Source organism: Nicotiana tomentosiformis, chromosome 7, assembly GCF_000390325.3.
Source record: "Nicotiana tomentosiformis chromosome 7, ASM39032v3, whole genome shotgun sequence".
NCBI classification, from domain to species: Eukaryota; Viridiplantae; Streptophyta; class Magnoliopsida; order Solanales; family Solanaceae; genus Nicotiana; species Nicotiana tomentosiformis.
The window spans coordinates 45338611-45361695 of NC_090818.1; the positions used below are offsets into that span (position 1 = coordinate 45338611).

The 23085-nt window shown below is 31.6% G+C and overlaps 1 long non-coding RNA gene across 1 annotated transcript; it reads right to left on the reverse strand.

Annotated features, from left to right (window-relative positions):
* Positions 1-687: 687 nt before the first annotated feature.
* Positions 688-1373, reverse strand: LOC104101820 (uncharacterized). The gene is made up of 2 exons (XR_011409340.1): positions 1081-1373; positions 688-983 (listed from the first exon to the last, which is right to left on the reverse strand). It is a non-coding gene; the product is annotated as an uncharacterized lncRNA (long non-coding RNA).
* Positions 1374-23085: the final 21712 nt, after the last annotated feature.

The window sequence follows — 23085 nt, forward strand, 5'->3', positions numbered from 1 at the left end:
AGTATAATGCTATGAATTATCTCATATTATTGTGTTAGTTTTTTGGAAAACACATTATATAGTTTTATTTTACTAGGACTTAAGAAATATTTGGAGCACAAGTTACATATTTTATGCTACGGAGACTTTACCGAAAAAAATCCGAAAAAACCCGAGAAAAATCTAGATTGAAAAATTCGATTTTGTTGGTTTGGTTTGGTTTATAAATTTAAAAATCCGACACCATTGGTTTGGTTTGATAATTGAAAAATCCAACCCAATCCGACCTATGTACACCCCTACATATACCAGTTGAAATTGTCCGCTTTTCAAATCAAACCACAATAATTAATAATATGTTTGTACATTTTAAATTGCAAAAATTAGATAGGAAAAAATTATTTGTTTTACTTGTATGGGACTCACGTGTAACGCACGTGTCCAGAAACTAATTAACATCACGAGGTAGAAGTCTATGATATGTAGCATTAATATATACATTTATTCATCCTAAGCTTCCAAGGTAGATATACATGGAGTCTTTTATTTATTTGGCATCTCATGGCATCTCATGATATTAGTGACCTTAAAAATTAGGCAGATTACCTGCTAAACCATATTAAAATAATATAATTTGTTACGCTATTAGTACATAAGTTAAGCAAAATGTGAAAAAAGTAAGAAAAAAGAACAACAGCAAAAGAGATATTAACATGACGAAGTAGTACCTGATGCAGTATGATTATGTAACACTCCTTCCAAGGAAAAGATACATCATACACATGAGTATTTTATTTATTTGGCATCTCATGATATTAATACCGTTACATCCAAAAGATAGGCATAGAAACATAATACTAAAATGAATTAGGGTTGGAAATAAATAAGACCCAAGTCATCCATATATTGCTTGGATCCATCCATCAAACCAGGACTCAATCTAAACATGAGAATACAAAACTCCATCTGATTAAGAGCTCCATCCCCATCCAAATCTCCTTCAGCTAACATACAAATTAACTCATCATCTCTAAGATCATGCAAACCAAGCAATATAGTGTTTCTTTTCAAACTCTCATAAGTTATAAGCCCTATACTTACATCCATTAGCAAGCAAAAACCATTGCAAAGCTCCCTCATAAAACCTTCAGCTCCAAGTCTTTCCATCATTGAAGGAAAATAATCTTCGAAACCGAAAGGGTTTTCTTCATGAGCAGCAGCAACCATTTTTGCCATAATAAAAAGAAGAAATTTAAAGATCGAAATTACTAAGGAGTACGGTGGGATGAATGCGTTTTTGGGTAACTTAAAAGGCAAGGGCACGGGTTGATGTATATATATAAGAAAGAGAGAGAGAAAGAAAGGAATATGTAAAACTTGTAAAATTGTTGGCTTGTAAAATTCTCCTTCCTGGAAGCTGCATGAGATAAAGAGCAATCATTTGAAAGGCACACTTGTGAAAAAGAAGCTCGTTTTAGTGGTATTTACGATGAAACCCACACTAGTTGTTGAATATGCTTTCTTTCGAATGATAACGATGTGTGTATTTAGGGTACACTATGTGTAGTAATGGATGGCATTCATTGATTAATGCTTCTGTTCTAATTCTAGGGCAATTTCTTCTGTCCACTTTGATACTCCAACCCTAAATCTGAACCAACAATTATATCGAAATTAAATGTGCTATTGTTTTATCTAAAAATTTAAGTCATTAGAAAAAATAATACTTTTATTATATGTCTGTCTTCAACATGCCTTCTTACGTACTTTGGAAAGATATGAAAAAGAACGGTATAACAGATTCAGCCTTGAAAAACATGAATGGAGAATAAAAAATTGGAGGCTTGAAATGTTAGGTGTTTGTCTTAATTTTCTTACCATATTTGATTTTTCTATCTCTTAAGGGGGCAGCATATTTACCATAATTGAGTTTTTCTTTTCTTAGAAGAATAAATCTCACATATTTGGCTAGTCCTTTTTTTGGAGGAAAATGTTTTGACTTCTATAAATTAAGGATCCTTCTTTCTCATTCAGTAGCATCTATAATGTAGTCATATGCCGTTTGAGAGTCTTGTTTAGGGGAAGAATTTCGGGACAAGTATTAGGCTGCTACTAGCTAGTATTTGCCTCTCGGTGAGGTTGTGCTCTCGATATTTTGTACTTCCTTTTATATAATGGATTGTTGATCTCTGCCTATGGATGTAGGTCAATTGACCGAACCGTGTTAAATATTTGTGCTCTTGGTATATTTTCTCTTTTGTTGTCTGATTTATCATCGTTCAAAATCTGCTTTACTAGCTTCCGCATGACATATAATTATTTCGATCCTAACATCAAACACGTGCGAAACACTGTCCGAAAAGTGATATTTGATCCTCTCCTTTACGAGACCGCTATGGGATTGTGTGCAAATAGCTTTAGTGTATATGACAAGCCTTTCAAAATTATGCACTAAGCAATTAGTGAAGAAATTATTCTTAGAAAAGCAAGAAGTATTTCTCTAATTTTGGAATGCATAAATTTGTGGAAGAATAAATATTTTATGTGAGAGAAGACATGACTGAAAAAATTATTAGATTTTGTTTAAAGGTTGATGACCTTTTATGAATTTGATGTTTTGAGAGAAACATAATATATTTTGTGCATTAAGACTGACTTATGAAAAGGCTCTTGAAATATTCAAAATGTAGGGATGTTTGGCTTATGATCAAAAGCCAACATTAGACTTAGTATAAATAAACTTTGAGGAACTTGTGATATCAATTCATTTAAATTTAATTTTCACTTCTTCTACTGTAACGATCCGGTCGTTCGTTTTGAGTATTACAACCATGTTTTCACACTTACTGCGCGATTTATGCTTTACGATTGTTATCTGACTCACCGGGGTGATTGGTTCGGGTCCGGTGAGGTTTTGGAATGAATTGAAATACTTAGTTCCAAAGTTTAAAGCTTAAGTTAAAATAGTGATCGGATGTCGACTTATTTGTAAACAATGCCGGAATGGAGTTTTGATGATTTCACTAGCTCTGTATGATAATTTTAGACTTAGGAGCGTGTTCGGAAAATTATTTCGAAGTCCGTAGTGGAATTTGGCTTGAAATGACGAAAATTGAATTTTGGGAAGTTTGACCGGGGAGTTGACTTTTTGATATCGGGGTCGGAATCCAATTCTAAAAATTTTTATAGCTCCGTTATATTATTTATGACTTGTGTGCAAAATTTGAGGTCAATCGGACGTGATTTGATAGGTTCCGACGTCATTTGTAGAAATTGGAAGTTTCAAAGTTCATTAGGCTTGAATTGGAGTATGATTCGTGATTTTAGCATTGTTTGACGTGATTTGAAGTTTTGACTAAGTTCGTATGATATTTTAGAACTTGTTGGTATGATTTGACGGGTCCCGAGGGGTTTGGGTATATTTTTAGATCATTGGTTGAGAGACTAGTAAAGTTAAGAAATTTGGGAGTTTGACCATGGTCAATATCGGGTCAAGACGACCTCTTTTTAGTGTTTTGAGTACGCGAGCAGGTCTGTAGTGTATTTTATGATTGAAATTCATATATGATTTCTGTCCGGGAGGTTCCGGATGAGTTTCAGGGTGGTTTCGGATCATTTCGGAGAAGTTTGAGTTTGCTGGTTTCTGGTGAGGTAATGTTCATTCACAATTGCGAACACTGTTCATTGGAAATTACTGTTCACTCGCAACTGCGAATAATTTGTCGCAATTGCGATGATTTTGGATTTTTGTGCGGTTCGCAATTGCGAATAATTTAGCGCAATTGCGAACACTGTTCATAGGAGGTACTGTTCATTCGCAAATACGAAGTTTTTGTCCGCAAATGCGAACCTCGACAGAATATTTAAGATCTGAAATCCATTTTTAACGATTTGGAGCTCGGGGAAAGGCGATTTTCGAAAGATTTTGAAGGAAAATATCGGGATAAGTGTTCTTAACTCAATTTTGGTTAAAATACCCGAATCAATTGTTGTTTTTATCCCTAAATTAGTGAATTGGGTTGAAAATAGTAGAAATTTTTATAAACTTTAATTGCGGATTTGGAGGTCAAGTTGATGTCGGAATTTGGTAAAATTTGTATAGTTGGACTTGTGGTTGGACGCACGTTCATATTTCATAACTTTTGTCGGATTCCGAGACGTGGGCCCCACTGTCGATTTTTGGGTTGAGTTTCGAATGTTTTTGGAAAATGTAGAATTTTCTTATGGAATTGATTCCTAAAATTTGTGTTGACTGTATCGAATTATTGTGACTATATTCGAGGCGTTCGGAGGCCGATTCGCGAGGCAAGGGCATATTGGAATAAAGGATTGCACGGTTTGAGGTAAGTACCACTTCTAAACTTGGTTCTGAGGGTATGAATCCCCGAATTTTGTGTTATATCAATTGTTGGAGGTGACGCACATGCTAGGTGACGAGCGTGTGAGCGTGCACCATAGAAATTGTGACTTAAATAAATGATGTGGAGTTGTAAAATTACAGAATCATGTTATTATCCGTGTATCCTCCACGTGTTAGAGAAATTGAGCTGAGACTCGTATTAAAGATCATGTTTAGGCTACGTATCGATATTTTAGGACCCATAGGGTCATGTTGATGTTGAATTAATTATTTTAAAATATACATTTCATACTCAGTCATGCTCATCCATTGTGAGGATATTTATGGGATCGGGGTTGCCCGCCTGCAGCAGGCCATATCGGCTTTATATATATTATTATTATTATTATAGGATCGGGTTGCATGCCGCAGCAAGCCTTATAGACTTTATTATTATGGGATCGGGTTGCACGTCGCAGCAGGTCTTATAGGCTTTATTGTTCTGGACCGGGGCTGCCCGCCTACAGCAGGCCTTATAGGCTTTATTATTATATGGATCGGGACTGCCCACCTGCAGTATATCATAACGGCTTTATATCACTCTTGGGCTGAAGGAGCCCCTTCAGAGTCTGTACACACCCCAGGTGAGCGTAGATGATTATATATTCGGGATGGACTTCCTAGGGCATAGACTTGCCTTACTTATTTATGTGTTCGGGATGGACTTCCTAGGGCATGGACTTGCTTTACTTATTTATATTGTGATGAATTTTTCTAGACATGGATCTTGTCCGTATCATTTACATTAGGGGTAAATTTTTCAGGGCTGGATTGGCCTTATACGATATTGAGTGACTGAATATATATATATATATATATATATATATATATATATATATATATATATATATATATATACGGGATGGAATATTCCTGGGTTGGATTGGCCATAAACAGTACCGAGTGACCGAATAATTTGTGACCAGTATTACATGAGGTCTTTCCACTGAGATGACATATTCCTCATATCATGCAGTATTGATCTATTTCACTTGTAGTGAGTTTAACTGTTGAACTTGAAAGCATGCCTACATTTCTGTACCATTATTTATACTGGACTGTACCTGTGGAGCTCGTCACTACTTTCAGCCGAGAGGTTAGTCTTGTTACTTATTGAGTTGGTTGTACTCATACTACACTCTACACCTCGTGTGCAGATCCGGGTGCTTACGGATACGACGACTGTTAGATATCAGAGTGCTATCAGTTGGAGACTATCAAGGTAGCTACCTGGAGTCCGCTGACCTTGATTTTCATTCCTTCAGTTATTGTATTGTTCTATACTTTCAGACAGTGTTTTATCAGTCAGACTTTGTATTCATATTAGATGCTCATGTACTCAGTGACACCGGGTTTTGGGAGTGTTTATATCTGTATTTGAGAGATTTCTTCCGCTGAATTTAAATATTATGTTTTCAAATTTAAAAGATATGGTGGTTTATTGAGATTGTCAACTTGCCTAGTATTAAGATAGGCACCATCACGACAAGTGAGATTTTGGATCGTGACATCAATTCACAAAATTATGGTTGGATATGTGATTATTCTGTGTTAGTTTGTCCATATGTCGATGATATATTAATTACAAGTAACAAATGAATGGCATAATAAGAAAGGAGGAGGTTTCTATCTTTCATATCCGAAATGAAGGATCTTAAGAAGTGAATATCATATGCATCAGGATTAAAAGAAATAGTGCGAGTTATATATTAATTATTTAATCTTATTACATTGTGAAAAACATTGAGAGAATGCTAAATAATTAGTCACTTAAACACAACCGATGCCAATACCCCTTGCCGTTAGTTCCAAGATTGAGTTATCTAAAAATGACGGAAGAGTTGTGGATTGATTATTGTTTGCTAGCGTTACCGGTTCCTAAATCATTCATGAGGAGGTGTAAGAATCTGTTTCCAGGGGCGGATTCAGAATTTCAAGATATTGGGTGAACTATTTTAAATAAGTGGATCTAAAATTTATATTTGACGTCTTTAATTTAGTGTCTTACCATAAATCCACTACATTTTTGAAATTATAGGTTCAAAATTATAATAATCTTAGTGATGTCACGTATATATCTATACTCCGTACTGAAAATAAGACCGTCTGAAGTGGAATTTGAATCGTCAATTTCACTTATAGAGGTGCACTCAATAACTATTTACACCATAGGAGTCTTTAAGCATAAGTGTACACATATATATTTAAATTATTTTTTAAAAATATAACATTGTTATACATGATTTAAGGAAAGAAGCATGGGTTCACGTGAAACCATACCCTTTAACCTAAAGACGCCCCTGTCTGTTCCATTCATGGTTTTCAAGCCCAAATCTATTGTGTTCGTCATATTTTTCTAACACTGATTTCATTTCCTTAAGTAAGTACGTGTAATTTTTTTTTTTTCCCGATAATAGGTGACGAAATCAGGCCTTTGTCTCATCTGATATCATGTTTAACTGTTTAATCTCATCAAAAATTTGAAATTATTAAAGAAAGCATACTTTTATTTACTTATATATACGTCTGTATTCAACAAATTATATAAGTTCCTATCTTGCAAGTCTGATTTGTTCTTATTTCATTATTTTTTTAAATTTTCTATAAGTTTCTTCTTATATAATGGCTGATCATTTGCATCCTCCTAGAACTGTTTTATTGAAATTCTGCACGTAAGACCTTATCCACTCAAATTTTCAAGATTCTAACTTAATTATATTTAACGAGTACATGCCAGTTCTTATGAGAACTTTTCGAAGTGGTCAGCGAAATGGTTTGCTAGCTTTTTTGTAACCTTGGCTCTTCCTTTCTGTTAGTCATTTTGAAAAAAGGAAAACTCTTTTCAATGTTAAATGGAGAAAAATATCCTCGTACCCATATTATGGAAGAGTAACAAGATGGATCACATGTTTCATAAACAGTTTGGAATAGAATGATATAAAGCAGAAGAAAAGCAAATAAAATGACATAAAATAAGACAAGAAGAGAAACGGGGAAATAATATGATCAGTTAAGAACAGAATTGTTGCTGCAAATCATCAGCGACCAGAATTCTTAGTTTAGAATAGTAATGGCTCCAACATATGAAGCATCTTCTGGACAAACCTAGATCTTCTCTCAGAAAAGAAGGAATCCAATCTTCTATTTAGGGTTGTACTTTCTGCTGCTTCCATCCCAATTAAATGTCCCCATTATATTTTTGGGCAAGTGACATATTGATTTTTTTGTTTTACTTAATTAAACAGAAGCATGGGTAAAAACAAAAAATGAAAGTCACAACTTTTTGAAGAACTTGAATTTTTTTGGACACAAGTGGTCCCATAGCCATTTAATCAATGATATTTAAATATATATGTAATAAGTTTTCCAGTTAAGAAATGGATAGTCTTTAATTTGGAACAACCTAGAATAAAAGTTTTTCTTTAAATGAGAACTTTTTATCTCTAACAGTTCGAACTTCGAACTAATATAGCAAGTTAGTAACTATTGGAAGTCGTGTGTTGAGTGTACAAAGTTATGTGGTGATTATATGTGTAAATCGGATATAATACTAACGAGATTATTTGATGGATATACTTTTCGGATAGATGTCTGTTTTTTTCCTTTCAAACTAGATGTTTTGATTCATTAAATAGGATATTAAGGGGGTTTATAATATAAAACATATTTCTTCATTAGTCTGCTCCCCAAAAAATAATTTTTTATATTAAAAAATAATTTAACTTAAACTTTCAATTTTATTCTTAATGGCATACTTTATAACCACATAAATTACATAAAATATTCAATAAAAGTCTTAAAAATCTTTATTTCTTAAACCGTATACAATCAATTATCGTTACATAAATTGAAAACGGACGGAGCATTGTTAAGAAGCTTTTTTACCAAATTCATTTTAATACTATATATTAAGATATGATTTATTGGGACAGTAGGAGTTAGGGGTGTACAAAGAAAACTGATAAACCGCATCAAACTGATAATCCGAGTCAAACCGGAAAAAAACCCGATGTGGTTTGGTTTGATATTGGAAAATAAAACCCGTCCACAATTGGTTTGGTTTGGTTTTAACTAGAAAAAGTCAAACCGAAACCAAACCAGCCCGGTAGTACATTTATATAATTTTTAAAAATATTTTGTACATATAAATATTTTATTGTAATGTAATTTATAAATATTTCTTAAACTTTTTCATAGTTTTATCTTTTAACGTATTATTTCAAGTTTAGACTTAACATTCTTGAATGGTAAATAAAATTTATAGCCCATAAATGTAGTAACTCAAACAAAGTTCAAATCAATACTAATGCTAACAAAAGAAATTCAATTCAATACTAGGAATGACGATAGTGTTGGATAATTATTTTCGTTTTACATTGATTTATAATGAAAATGCATAACTTACTTTATCTTTTTCTTTAGTGCTTAGTTATGTAATCTATATTATATTAAAAGGATGGTAGTGAAGCATGAGGTTAAGCCAAGTAGATATTAAGAAGATGCCTTTTGGCACTTTTAACAAAATCGAAATAGATTTTAGACAAATTTAATAAGGATTAAGACAAATTAAATTTGATCAAATTTAATTTACATGGTTATTGGATTTGCCTTTGACTAGATATCATTTGAATTTAGTTTCTAAAATTATGCACGTTTGAGCTATTATGTAAGGAAATAATAATTTATTTTTGGTTTACTAAAGAAAATTACCGGCCCGTATGATATCCTCATTAAATGCGACATTATTTTGAAGAAATGGCATTTTTAGTCCCTAAATTATTGCAATATTCTGGTTTTTGTCACTGTTTTATGTGAATAACCACAATAAACCTTTAATTAATCTAACAGAGTGATTTTAGTTCTTTAAAGTGACGGAAGATAAAAACTTAACAGTAATTGTTATTTAAAAATACAGAAAATTCAACATAAGAAAAAGAAGAGCAGATAGAGAAAGACGTTTGCTGTATAACCCATTGAAACATATTTCTGACCAGTGATGGCTTCCAAAATAAAGGTTATTAAACTTTTCCATTGATATGTATCAATTCCAACCTAATCATCTAGAGGTCCAACTTGGAGACATCAAAAAACAATTGCTTCAGGACTTAGATCTGATGAACTCTTGGTTCAGATTAATACTATTGCAGCCAGTGCTGGCTTCCCCAAATCCAAATATTGCTTCAATGGTTAATTTAAAAAAAATATCTGATGAAATAGACTTATAATATATTCTGTAACTACCCTCTCCATTATCTCCTGTAAATTGAAGCTAGATATGGAGTAATAAAAGTTTCTTTTCATTTTTTCAGTTTAATCCTGAGGAATGTCCTCAAAGTTGTTTTTTCCTTTCTTCAAGTATTGAAAACACGCTTTCACTATTCCGAATTTTCAATATTGATTCGTTAGGCACAGGTAGAGGAAAATAGTTTCTTCAACTTTTCATCTTCTTCTGGGGGATTTTGAAGGAGCAATGTTTAATTAGTTGGAGGAAAATACTTCTACCATTCTCTCCATGTACTCTTCTTTTTTAAATTTAATTTTCTGTCTTTTTAAATTAAAAACTCTTAAGTTTTTAACTTCCATTAGTTTAAAGGACTAAAATCACACGGTTAGATTAATTAAAGGTTTAATGTACTTAGTCAAATAACATAGGGATCAATACCAGAATATTGCAATAATTTAGGGACTAAATATGCCGTTTCCCCTAAAAACAATTAGGTTATATGTAAGGAAAAAAAGGAATCAGTTTTGGTTTACTTTACACGTTTAAAATAAGACTTGGTTGTTCCTCGCTTTCAAAAATATATTGATGATTTTTTATTTTAACGTACAAAGTAAACTAAATTATGTGCATTCATAACTTGCAACATTTATCTTTTAAAAGTTTAAATAAATTCTCTAAAACCAGACATTTCAACAAAAACAACCATTACAAGAAGTTTCAATAATTAACTACCATGAAATTTTGGTGAAGTACTATAAAGTATGATCATATGCACTTATTTTTTTCTATTTCTATTATTGAATACAAAATTAAATAAAGTATCCTACTAGGGAAAATAATTTAGAAAGAGGGGGTAAAAATAGTGTGAGGGTATTTATACTTTAAATTAATCTAAAAATATAACAAGGCAAGCAAATAACTGATAATCCAGAATATTAGTAATAAAATTAAACACTATAAAATGGAATGTTAAAATAAGGAGAGATTTTATTTCATTAGAAAGAAAAATCATTTTCCTCTATATATAGTATATTTTAATTGGAGCAACTGATAAGGATATAAAGTAAGTAGCAAGCTAATAAAAAGTTACATAATAGTGTAACAATATTAAGTGATGGATAATGCAATAACAATCGATAAGGAATCAAAAAAAGAGATAAAATATATAAATAAATAATTTCAGTGTAGAGATATAAAAGGATAAAATATTTGAATTTGCTATGAGAAAGGTTTTTGAATTATGAAAAGAAAAGTCATACAATACTTACATTTTTTTTTATCTATTATTGAATTAAAAATAATTATAACCTACTAGGGAAAATAATTTAGAAAAAGGGGGGTAGAAATAGTGTGAGGGTATTATACTTTAAATTAATCTAAAAATATGATAAAACAACCAAATAACTGATAATCCAAAATATTATTGATAAAATTAAACACTATAGAACGAAATACTAAAAATAAATAGAAATTTTATTTCAATAGAAAGCAAAATCATTTTCATCTATACATAGTATATTATAATTGGAGTAGCGGACAAGGATATAAAGTAAGTAGCAAGCTAATAAAAAGTTACGTAATAGCATAACATTTTAAGTGACAGATAATGCAATAACAAACGACAAGGAACAAAAAAAAGAGATAAAATATATAAATAAATAATTTCCGTGTAGAGATATAGAAGGATAAGATATTTGAATTTGCATGAGAAAGTTTTTTGAATTATGATAAAAAAAATAAAAAAAAAGTCTTACAATACTTATATTTTTTGTCTATTATTGAATAAAAAATACTTATAACCAAATTTAAGACTCATATATTATTGATAAAAGCAAGTTCAATACAATAGACAAGAAACAAAAAAAGAGGAAAAGTATGTAAATAAATAATTTCAGTTATAGAAATATAGATGGAAAAGACATATGAAATTTAATATAAGACTCTTTTTTGAATTGTGATGATAAAAGTTATATTATACTTTTTGAATTGTGATGATAAAAGTTATATTATACTAATATTTCCTGTCTATTATTGAATTAAAATACTTACAACCAAGCTATAAGTATTTTTTGTCTATTATTGATCACTAACCTTAGCAGCTTATAATAATTAAGATATTTTGGGGGATAAGACTTATTTGAATTTGAGATAAAAAATATTTTATATTATGATGAGGCCGTGGTAAGACCATGTCTTATTTTTCTAGGAATCCAGATCTCATAACTGTTATCCATCTCCTCCCTCCTATACTCGGAAAGGAATTATATAATATCTAAGTTCAAGATTGATATAAACTCATCATTTATATTGCTATAGCAGTATTTGGTGTAATACAATGGATAGTATAAGCAGTTTATTCTACGAATGACGTTGACTCTATCTGATGCAAGAATACCGTTTAAGTTCTAGCGAAAATAATTTTTTGTCGTTATATCTTTTACCATGACGATTAACAAAAATCTAGGCCAATTATTACTTCATGTGGAGTTACATCGAAGAAATCAATATTTACACATGAATAATTATATGTTGCTCTTTCACGAAAGTAAAAGGGGTTAGATTTTTTGGTTTATGATGGACAAATAGTAAACGAAACTATAAATATAGTGTATAAAGAAGGTTTTTCGTAATTTTATTTGAGAGTTTTAATTAGACAATTTAAATTGTTTGCATTACAAACTATATGGTGATTTATGTTTCATATCATTAAAATGTTATAATGATAGATTCATATATCTTTAACTTTAAGGAATAAATTTTAGATACGAGGAACATAGCCAATTAAAGACCCGACAAACGTTTCACTTTTAAGACTCAATAGTGATAAAATTAGTTTGCAATAATTAGTTTTTATTGATATAAACCGTGCAATGTGCGGGTACTGATACTAGTTAATATTAGTACTTATTAGCTATACTTATTTTAGCCTGACCTATATAGTATTTTTACATTATGTTAATTTTCATTATGGCTTATTAATTAGCAATATTTATTTTATGTAATTTTATTATTTTATCTTTGCTATTGAATATTTTAGTATAATGCTATGACTTATCTCATATTATTGTGTTTCTTGAAAAACACATTATATAGTTGTATTTTACTAGGACTTAAGAAATATTTGGAGCACAAGTTACATATTTTATGCTATGAAGCGTTTACTGGAAAAAAACCCGAAAATCCAAAAAAATCCAAAATACCCGAGATTGAAAAACCCGACTTTGTTGGTTTGGTTTGGTTTATTAATTTAAAAACCCGACACCATTAATTTAATTTAATAATTGAAAAATTCGAACTAACCCGACCTATATACACCCTACATTACAAGTTAGGCGTGACTTCCTTGTCGACACAACATTTATTCTACTTTTTAGGGCCACAATAGGTAAAAGGCGAACATTTATGTTTACTCTAATATGTAAACACTATATATAAGTCAAAGTTCGTCTCTTAACAGTAGAGAGTTAAACTAGAAATGCCGAAACGGAACTTACGGAAGGCCTATGGAGTATTACTATCTACTTATTTATTATTTTAGAAGAAAAAAGGACGGGCGTGAAGGAAATGTACTGAAATGTTTTCTTTCAGACCGTTAAGTCGCGGTCCGTCATTTGTGTGTTTGCTTGTTTCATATACAATATAAGTATTTATTAATTGAGAAAGAAATTTACTGGAACAAAAATACTATTCTTTTGATTTATTTTTATGGCATTATTTACTTATTAGTCTATATTCCAAAACTATGATTGTTTTTTATTTTTGGAATAATTTTACTTTATTTTTTATTTTACTCATGACATGTTTTTATATAATCACAAAAATCTCATGATAATTAAGTTCCTTATTAAATTACATACTCATTCAAATACCGCCGTATGAAATGAAAATCGAAGGTGTATGATACTAATGCAACACAGAAGAGGAGTGATTAGTGATTACTTTCTTTTGAGCAATTTTTTCATGTATGAATTATTGATCAACCCATTCTTACATTCGAAAATAAGAAAACAATGTTGGTCAATATCTTTTAGGCTCCCAAGATGATTACTGCGTCATTAGGACGAGAAATTTTATTCCGTGTGAGACTAAAGTAATGTCAGTGTCCATTGTGATATGACACACAAGAGACCCATTTCACTTGCTCGTTACCCTCTTTTCTCCTCACTCACCGCCACTCACTTTTCTTTATATTCCTCTTTTTTAAATCCTTCTTTTATTTGCAACAATTCTTAATCCAACTAAGACCCATATAAATTTTGTCCCATAGTCACTGAGAGCTCAGGTGCATAATTGTTTTCTTTTGAAAATGGTAAAATCATCAAATTAGTTTATTTCCAATGTCCTAAACTAAATAACCCACAACATTTATAATTATTTCTATTGTCTCTCTGTTTTGATTTGTGTAATGAGATGTTGAAAAATCAGTAAACGTTTGGAGAGTCACAGTGAGAATGATGGTATTTGGAAGGTTTAAATGGGTTTTTGGAAGAAATGAAAATATAAGAAGTGAATGAATCTGCAAAGAATGATGGTATTTGGAAGGTTTAAATGGGTTTTTGGAAGAAATGAAAATATAAGATGTGAATGAATCTGCAAAAGTACTTAATTGTCATTTTCATCATTTTCTGCAAGAGTACTTAATGGTCAAGTGAAGTTTGATTTTGTTGATATTTAGTTTTTAAGAAAACAAAGATAAAAGATATAAATGAAAGTATTGCTCGGAGATAGTGTGCTTGAAGAAGATTTTATGGCGACGGAAAGGGACAAGCAAATTGGTTCATGGGACCACCGCCACGTGTCTCTTAAGTAATAAGGCCTCACACAACTTTTGTTGGATAAAATTTCTCCAGGCTTTTACTTGTATCTAACGTTGTTTTTGCAGGCAATTTTACCGGAAACAATGTGCGTTCGTATGAGATAGTAATACATACTTTACTCATCAACCTTGAAACAAAAATTTTTGTACCCACCTTTCTTTCACGGAATTTTTTTTACATACTCATCATTTTAAAAGTGTGTCTAAAATACACTATTTTTGACCAGATAATACTTATGTGTTTACAAATAAAAAAAACAGTGAAACCCATAAAAAATCTCATTTTTTGTCTTCTCTCCCCATAGTAACCTCTCCCCCTCCCCCTGGTCTTCCTCCTTAGACCACCCTCCCCCTCATCTTCTTCCCCAAATAAATTTTTTGAAAGAACATAAAATTTTAGATGTAAAATTGAGCGGTTTTTGTTGATTTATTGTCCAAATTTTATGAAAACCATTTATTTGTGATAGATGTAAAAGCTATAACAGTAGTATTGAAGGTTTGGTGAAAAAATCTAGAATCCACCATTGTTGGGGATCGCAAAAAGCTTGAAAATTCAATTGGGTCTTGTTGATTATTGGGTTGTTGAATTCAATTTGTTGCTCGATTATTTTCGACTAGTTGTTTAGATAGTGTGGTTGAATTTTGGTGTTGTTGAAAACTTTCTCACAAAAAACTATGGTATAAGCAACAATGGTGCTTACGATAGAAAATGGGAAGATGAAGAAGATGAGTTTTAATTATAATTCCTAATATTTTTTTTCCTTTTTAAAGTCAATGACACGTGTCACGACCCTATTAGGGCGTGACACTCACGTTATCTGAACAATTGGTCAAGCACAAAAATGATGTGTCTTAGACAAACTTTTGAAAGGTTGAGTATGTAAAAGGTTTTTCGTGAACGTGAAATGTGTAACAGGGATTTCGCTGCAAGGTCGATGGGTAAATTATGTATTTTGCGTAATTATAATTTGTCCTAAGGTTTTGGCATGCAGGAGAAAGATCATGCATAGTTCATTATTTGTAAGAATGCAAAACGACATACTGATATATATCCAAAATGTTTTGGATGATGTGTACAGTGAAAACAAGCAAGTACACGAGTATTCCTGGGTGTTTCCTTATATCTCAAGATAACACATATTGGGAGTATCTTAAAGGTAAAGGGTCTACGACAGTTATATATTAAAGGGAAAACAGTTTTGGCTTTGTGGATTTACTTTCATCATTTTCCTTGACAAAAAGGAAATTTCAATGCAGCTTCCTCTCCTTCCCAGGTTTCAAGTTTTAAACGTGCGCTGGTGCCATTATGCCATACCAATACTGTTCAATTAATATCTTCTTTACATACCAATATTATTCATACCCCACACTAAAGATTAATTACTTCTGCATTTTCTCAATCCCGTTAAGTTTGCAAAGTGGACTTAATTCCTTATTTGTTTGTTGTATATATGGATATTTTTAACTATTGTGAAATCTATATTTAAATGCACTACAAGAAAATTGTTAATTACCTGGGAATTTTACCTGGGGATTTGATTCGCAGATAATACCTGCGGATTTTCATGAAAAATATTAAAATTCCTAAATTTAAAATATTTTACCTGCGAAAACTATTTTTCTAGGAAAATATGTAGGTAACTTTGGCGCAATTATGCGCCAAAATATTACTTGGAAAATTACCTGGAGAAATAAATCGGCAAGTACATTTCCGTAAGAATATTCGCAGGTAAACAAACAAAGAAAATGGGAAAAAATCATACGTTAATCTGAAGGAAAATCCCTAGGTAACATGCGAATATAGCTGGGGATATTTTCTTGGGGATTTACCTGGGCATTTGGTTGTTTGAAAAATTACCTAGGGATATTGTTGATGCGGATTTAGCTGGGAATTTTTTCTTGGGGATCTACCAGGGGATTCTCTTAGCTGGGGAATTACATGGGGATGTTATTACTGCAGTTCTCGTTATGGATATTTTCTTGGGGATTTACCTGGAAATTCTTTTGCTTGGGGAATTACCTAAAGATTTGGTTGATGTGAATTTAGTTAGAGTTTTTTTTCTTGGGATTTACTTATTTGGGAGAATTACATGGGGATTTTATTATTGTAATTTATTCTAAAAATTTATTGATATAACTCGGGAATTACCTAGATTTACTTATTTAGGCGAAAATTATTTCTTGAGAATTTACTTGAGTATTTTATTATACCATTTTTATTGGGGATTTGTTCTTAGGATTTAGGTAGAAAATTTATTGTTTTTATTTTAATTGGATATATAATACTTGAGAAATTACTTGTGATTTTTATAACTACATATTTTAATTTGAAATTCTTTAAATACATTTAAAAATATTATTTGAAATTTTAAGATGTTATTTTTTAATTTAAGAATTATATTTTTTTGAAAGTTGCAAAATTTTGATATGTAAAAAATAGCCATAGGAATTGATTTTATCTGTTATATTTTGTCGATTTTTGTGTAGGTAAATGTATAAATGTTGATCCTATATAAAACTTAATAATGTATATATGTTTGGCTTGAGCATATAAGCCATTAAGCATAACATAATCCGTTATAATACAAAATTAATTATCACAAAATTAATTATTTTAAGAATTTAAAATTTAATATGGTTGATATAAAGGACATACTTAATAAAGCTTAGATTCGATTACATTTAACATATTTAAGCTAATATCATCAGAAAATATACTAAATGTAACTAAATGATTGAAAGGTATTTAAGTTTAATTTCTGAGCAGAGAAAATTCTGTTATATTTATAAAAATGTAACTTATTTTTATTAACTTTTTATCTTATGTATGCCATTTTTTATCATGTATTTAAATAGATAAAATTTAATTATAGTATATCTAAAATGATATAATTTGAGATTGTCAGTATCGATCGAATGATCTTATGATTCTACTTTCTAACATCATCTCTTAATTAAATCCAACCATTATTAAAATAACTTAATCATGTATACTTTATTATGATTAGCAAAATAATTCTTACTAATTATCATGTAAAATGTATTTAATTCTTGTTAATTAAAGTATTTTTTTATATAGAAAAAGAAATTAATATGTTATTCGAGAAATATAAATGAAAATTTGAAAAATAACTAAGAATATCTTAAAATTAAAAGTAATACAAATGTAATTTGCTATTATTTGGAAAAGAGTATTTTATTTGATTTATGAAGATCATTAATTAATGCATCCTTTTACAAAACAAAAATAATAAGTAGTAAGCACTATTAAATAAAGTAAATAGTACTATAGAAGTGGCAATTGGGACAGTCCCACATTGGCTAGAACTTGTAAAGTTTTGTAGTTTATAATGAGTATGATGGAATGACAATACAAGTAATGGGATATGCTAGCTGTGAGTTCTTGTGTTGTGGTCCAATGTAACAAAATTTAATAATTTATAAATTAGTAAGGATGTACATATCCTACTAAATAATATTAGCTCTAATTAAAAATTAAAATAATATAGTTGGTGCAATGGGGTGGGTTTACACGTACATATTAATATTAGTAATTAGTAAAGAGTAAAAATAATATAGTTGGTGCAATAGTGAAGAGTTGATTTAATAAAAGTATATAAAAATACTATGATAGTAATTTTCAATTTTAGATTTTTGTCAAAATTTTTTAACATATGCACTTTGGAATTTTCATGGGGATTTAATTGCAACTATTTTTGCTATCAAACTCCACAAGAAAACTCCTAAGTTTCATTAACTTTTTACCAAAACTTTCATGCGAATATTTAGAATTTTCTATGGAAAAATCTGCAAGTAATCTACATGCGAATTTAAAATCCCAGATAATTTACATGCGGATTCAAAATCCCCAAGAGATTTACCTGGAAATTTTTAAAATTCGCAGGTAATAGTTACCTATGAAGGTTTTTCCATCGAAATTTTTTCGAAAGGAAAATCCGCAGGAAACTAAGTTTCCTGCGAATTTTCCTGTATAATCCCTAGCAAATTTCCCATGTAATAAGTGATTTTCTTGTAGTGATGTATTATTAGGATCAATTAAAGCTATTTGTAATGTGCATTTACACCAAATTAATAAAGTGTCAATTTGATTAATTGTTGGAGTTATGTCCAATTTCAAGTTCTTTTTTTAATCTTTCAAGACTTAAAAGTAGATTTTAGAAAATAATTGCAGTTTTCACCATTTCAAGAAAATTCCATCATATTATTGTTGCAATAGAATTGAGCCAAGTGCTGACGGCTTAGTTAGTGTCAAACTAGTGAAAATGGATCGAAAGAGGAAAAATTGTTAATGGAGGTTAGGGTTTCCTAGAGTGATCTTCATCTGATAAAATAGAAGAGGAGAGAGAATGAGAAATAATCGGCCAACTATTAACAGCTGGGGCCTCTTATATTTATACTTTGTTTATACAATGTAAAATTGACTAACTACTAAATGAATAACCACTATACTATATTAACAAAGAATGGCTAACTAGTACAAAAGGCTAAGTACAAAATAAATAGCCCGGCCAACTCAAGTGTGCTGCTTTGCGCCTGAAGTGGTGCAAGCTGGTGGCCCAACACCTCCCCTTCAAGTTGGAGGGGAAACAACCTTCATCTTGCCAAGAAAAGAATGATGGAGAACACCAGAAAGTGGCTTGGTGAATACATCTTCCAGCTGGTCAGAGGTGGAAACATGCGACAGATGGATGAATCCTTCAGTCAATTTGCTCCAGATGAAATGACAGTCCACTTCAATATGTTTAGTGCGCTCATGGAACAAAGGATTTTTAACAATGTGAATAGCTTCCATATTGTCATAGAGACAGAGATAAGAAAGGAAACATCAATAGTAAGATCATGCAATAATCTGGAGAGCCAAACCAATTCAGCGACAGCCTTACTAACTGCTCTATACTCAGCTTCAGCTGAAAAAAGAGAAATCGCAGGTTGTTTCTTTGACTTCTAGCCAACAAGGCTATGACCCAAGAAGATGCAAAAGCCAGAAACCGATTTGCGAGTGTCGGGGCAAGCTGCCCAATCACTGTCAGAGTAAGCCTTGACAGAAAAATCAGTAGAGGTATAGTAAAAGAGACCAAGGTCAGGAGTACTCTTGAGATACCTAAACAAATGAAGAGCAGCAATCATGTGAGGAAGCCTGGGAGCATGCCTAAATTGGCTCAGATATTGCTGAACACTAAAGCAAATATCAAGCCGGGTGTGAGTCAAAAATAATTTTCCCACAAGGCTTCTGTATTTTTCAGGATTAGGTAAAATATCCCCAACATAAACTTTAAGATTTTTATTCAATTACAATGGGCTAACAATAGAAGGAACATCCAAGCAATCATATTCTTTGAGTAAATCAGAAGTGAACTTCTTCTGATTCAAGACAACACCAACAGGTAACACATTGACCTCAATACCCAAAAAATAGTGGAGAAATTTCAAGTCTTTGATCTTGAATTCAGAATCTAAAAACTATTTTAAAGCTAAAATTTCATACAAATCATCACCAGTGAGGATGATATCATCAATATAAACAGCCGGAATGACTAGATGACCAGGAGACCCTTTAATAAAAAGAGAGTAATTATTGAGTGAATGATGAAAACCTTTAGAATAAGGGGCTTGAGACAATTTGGCATACCATTGTCTCGAAGCTTGTCTAAGCCCATAAAGAGACCTTTTCAACTTGCAAGCCAAAGGGACAGAAGAAGAAGAAAAAGATGAAGATGAAACAGAAAGGCTAGGAGGTAATTTCATATAGACCTCCTCTTCCAACTCACCATGAAGAAATGCATTGTTAACATCAAGTTGAAAAAAGGGCATTTTAATAGCAACAACAATCAAACACTTGATAGTAGACATTTTCACTACAGGAAAAAATGTCTCATTGAAATCCACCCCCTAAACATGTGTGTCCCCTCTAATAACTGTTGATACCCAATTTTGCCTTCATATTTTTATAAATATTATGTATACTTTTAAAATATCATTTTTGCATTATTACCTAATTTACAGGGTTCATATAATTATTTTCTATAATATTTCATAATTTTTAAAGCTTTAAAATTAATTTTCTTGCATTTAAATTACTTGAATATATATTAATTATCCCTTTAAATTATTTTGGGATGACTTAATCATCCAAATTTATTATTGGCATCCACAATATATGTTTCATAATATTTTACTTTATTTCATATAATTATATTTGTGTTTTTAAGCTATTTATATAATTTTGCAATAATAGCCTATATGATATGCATAATTATATTTTTATTATAATATTTGTGTCCAAATAGCATTTTTATATTTTTATAATGTTAAACTATTATTTACAAACACTTTACTACATAAATAATATTTTATTATTTATTAATTTCTTTTTATAAATTAGTTTTGATAAAATTTTGTGTATTTTAATTATGGCCCAATTTTAAAGTGAATTTTCGGACCAAGAACAAGCCCAAGGCATTTGGCCCAATTCATATCAGAAGTCCAATCCAAACAACCCTGTGACCAACCCGGTTGCGACCCGTTTAAACGACCCGACCCGCTACCCTTTTGATCTTGGCCGTTGATCTCATATGATCAACGACCCATAATAAACCAACCCCTTTCCTTATATCGCTTCACCCAAACCCTAATCCCATTTCTCTTCAGCAGCCGCCTCTATACTCTCTCAAACCCTCCCCCCACTTCACAAAACCTAGCCGCCTCACTCAAATCACAACTCCAATCCGATATCACATGGAAATCTTCCATGTTTCCTTTCCTTTCTTGCCTACACGAAGATTTTTACTATCTCCTAAGCATTACAATGTGTTTGGTACTAAGTTATTTATGGAAGTTCATCAGCAGGCATTCATTCGACTCTAATTCTGTATTATCGCCATATTCTTGATGTGATACATTCACCAGGTTATATGGGTCTGATTAAGTGAGAGTTTTTTTAACTATTTGGTTCTCCATCTTGAACTAGGGTTTACCTAATTTTCTCCTAATTCAATTCTAAATCGATTCTGCATGCTATTATTTCCTTTATTATGTTTGATCGACCGTGTTTCCTTGTTTGTTCATTTAAATTTTACTACTATATAAACCCCTCCCCTAATTCCCTTTAGGGAGAGCTAAATCATTGTATTCTTACTCTCACTCGTCTTATACTATTCTGAAACTAAAGCTCTTGGCTGACTGGAAGCCAAGGCCATCAGAATTCGATTATTCAACCTTTCTCAATGCGACCACTGCCCCGGGTTCATCCGAAACCCTTGGAAACTCTGACATACTCAGATTTTGGGTTCTACTATTCGTCTTGCTACTGACATTCGAGATATTGCTAAAATTATTCTTTGTTTACTCGCTTGTCAATTGGTAACTGGTAAGTACTTTTAGCCCTCACAATTTCATTCCTTTGTTTTTTTTGCTTGAATTCCTATTTTATATGTTATATCTTTGAAACTTCTATGAATCGGCATGTTGTTACTTGTATCTTTGTCTGTTTTGATGTTATTCTTGAAGCTGCATCTTTCCCTGGTAGCTGAACTTGCCTAACTTTAACTTTGATTCTGACTCTCAAGCATGTTTACCCCAATGTGTGTTCGAATGCATTTTACCTGCTATTCCCCTTGAATTTCTCCCTACTTTGTTCTGAATCCTTACGATAGACCAACTCATGTGACCAATTCCTAATTGTGGTGACAGCCAATTGTGAGCTTAATGTGTGTTCCATGTTTGGTTCAATCCTATGTTGCTTGATACTACTTATAGTCTGTAAGATGAAATGTAACATCTAGCCTTTATGTGACAATCTAGTCTTTGTCTATTGTGAATTATGACCCTCTCAAGTGTCACCTGACCTTCATGTTCACCATGAATTCTTTAGACCTTGGAATATTTATGTTATACTCAGCATGTTAGGCTACCTGTTGACTATCGTAGACCATGCCTACTTGCTTGTTTACTATGTGTAATCGTCATTCTCTGACTATGACTCTATCAAACCTCCATGCTTTAGACTCTTAGCTTTTGAGTCTTTTTTAGGCTAACTTTGGCTCATGCTTTACTACAAACTTGTTGTTCCGAAAAATCTAAGCATGTATATGTACTTACCATGTTAACCTAAGTGACATGCCTCTCCAACTTTGCTAATGTTGCACATGCTAAACTTTTTCACTTGTTATGAACCTATGTTTTTAGTTTTTCATGTCCTGTGGGGACTAAGTTCTACTAGTTTTCCTAGTTTCATGTTTAAGCCCTTGTTTGACCAATCATGTCACTTTATCTTCTAGAATGCAAGTGCCAATATGCTTTTATGTGAGTCTCGCTGAATGTCCTGAAATCCTGTCCCTCTGAGGTATTACTTCAAGGTTGTTTAATTAATTGCTATGTGTGGTTCGTTAACTTATATGGCTAAGTAGTTTATCTGTAATTACTGGGTTTGGCATGAGTTCATGCGTGGCCCTGGGCTGTGCAAAGACGCACTCTCCTGTTTGAGATGCGTTTGGATCTGGGTCTGCTATTCGAGTGAGAATGAACCTGTTGAAGGCCCAGGTAGTGCTGGGTTGTTTTCATTTGGGCATGCTCTTGGGCCAACAGCTGTTCATTGTATAATATTTATACTCATATTCATTATTTTGGGCCTATAATAATGTTACATCC